We start from the raw sequence: 2,254 nt of genomic DNA on the forward strand, positions 1-2,254 counted from the left end.
AGGCAGGGCTGCTCCCTGGGAAAAGTGCCGAGTCTCCTAAGAAGTGCTGTATTTAAATGGATTAGCGTCCTCGAGAAAATCTAATTCCCTTCTCCCTGGTGGAAACTCCTACTCTGAGTGGTTAGGATTAGCAGGGATAGAGGAAACAAATTAGGACTAGTAAGTACACAGGCTCCCCCGGGGCTGAGGGAGTAGCAAACGCTTGCACTGCTCCTTATTGCCTGGTCCGTCACTGGTGTGCTCTCGAAGATCCTCTGGGAATCTGCTTCTGGTACCAAGAAGCAGCCACGTGCTGATCTTTGCTCCGTGGGAGCTGCTGTTTGTTAGTAAATTGGTGACGTCCACCTGTGATCTTCATGTCTTCATGTTCTTGTGTCTTGTGTGGCTGTGACAGGTTCTTGGCCTCACTTCTTGGAACAATGTATGTCTGCTCCCTCCCCCTTTTTGTTTTTTTCTTTTTTCGCTTTCTCTCCCGGGCTTCATCACTCAGTTGCAAGAATCCCGTGTACTTTCCAAAACCGCCCTCAGCGTAAAAGCGCCTTGTTTTTGCAAAGCAATCTGGACGGGTACACTGCAAATCCCTGGAGCGCAAGCCTGGCTGCCTGCCCGTGCTTGCAGGGCCGCAATCCTGGGATGGATTTGTCACTGTTCCCTCCTTTCTGCCCTCCCTGTATCTGGCGTTAATTGTTGGGTGACTTGCACTAATGCCTTGTGAATTCTTGGTTCTCTGACCCCTAAGATGCCACTCGGTTGTTTTTCTTCCTAGCATTGCTCTGGTTTTAAAAGCAAAACCCTGAGGACCTGCTTTGCCTGGCTTGAGAATAGCTGGAATCTTCCTGGGGACCGATGTGACGGAGTGGCCGTGGGTAGCTCTGCCCTTCCCAAAACGCTCCCTGGCAGGAGCGGCTCGGGGGAACGAGTGGAGGAGCGGAACAAGCTGATCCCCTTTATGGCTTTCGGGAGGGTTTTGAGGTGGAGTTCATGGGTGTTTGGGTCCCTTGTTTTGCAGGGTGAGCTGTGGCACTGGGGTGGGTGCTGTGCCATGCTGTGTGTCGAAGAGGTGCCGGAAGGGGTCACAGAGATGGTATGCAATAGCATTGGCAAATGTGGTGCCTGTCTGCACCCTCCAGAGGGGCACAGGGCACCCACCTCTCCAGGCAGGACACCCAGGCTGCCTGTGGAGACCGTGGAGTCCGGGAGGGGACAATTCCTGGCCCCCGGAGACACGGTATTTCCCACCAGCAACCGCCAGCCCACTGGGTGCTGAGCAGGGTGCACAGCTTGGCTCCCTGTGGCTGCAGGCAGGGGACAGGGCGAGCAGGGAGAGCCCAGGGGATGGGGGTCCTGGTACAGCCCTCCGGGCACCAGTGGGGGGGGGTCACTGGGCTCCCAGTTGGCCAGATGAGCCAGGGCTGTGCAGGAGGTATACGGCAGGTTGTCCTCCGGGCTGGGGCCTGCCGGGTGAGAACCGTCCTCCTCCTTATTGCTGGGCGCAGCTGTCCCCTCGCTGCAGGGATGTTCTGTCGTTGGGGCTCAAACCGTTCAGCTCCCCCTTTGCGTCCTCTGCCCCACCTTGCTCAGCGCCAGCTCTGGTGCAGGCGGTGCTGCCCGGAGGTCTGGCGTCTTCGGGGTGCTGAGCCCCCACCAAGGGGCACCTTGAGGGTTGTGCTTCGGATGGACCCCGAGGAACAGGGGCTGGGATGCTCGCTGCCGTGTGATGGAGCAGCAGTGCCCACGCAGGCCAACAAGGGGCACCCCGTGGGTGAGGAGGGTGGGTTTGTTGCACCAGCAGTTGCACTCGGGGTGTAGCAGCGCTTGTTCTGGGTTTCTGCTGCAAACTCTGGTTTCTTTGCCCGTGTCCCCCCCCGCCCCCGCCTGCCCACCAGCCCCGTTTTCCCGGGAGCCCTCGCAGAGCGGCCGGGGCCCACCCGCGACACCCCCGTCCCGTCCCGGCTCCCGGGGCCCGTTCCACCCGCTCGCCTTGTGTCTGCTGCCATCTCCTGGGCAAACCCCTGCCCGCTGCCTGCCCGCTGCCTGCCCGCTGCCTGCCCGCTGCCTGCCCGCTGCCTGCCCGCTGCCTGCCCGCCGGTGCTCTGCCCTCGAGAGGAATTTTTTGGGGGGGGGGGCGGGGGGGGCTTCTCGGCCGTGGCACCCAGCCGCGGGTGGGAATTCCTCGGCAAGCAGCAGTCTCGGATGCGGGACTATGAATTGCAACAGTGCGAGTGCTGCTAGGCTGGCTGCTAAGAGGTTTGTC

This window comes from Balearica regulorum, chromosome 16 (assembly GCF_011004875.1).
Source record: "Balearica regulorum gibbericeps isolate bBalReg1 chromosome 16, bBalReg1.pri, whole genome shotgun sequence".
NCBI classification, from domain to species: domain Eukaryota; kingdom Metazoa; phylum Chordata; class Aves; order Gruiformes; family Gruidae; genus Balearica; species Balearica regulorum.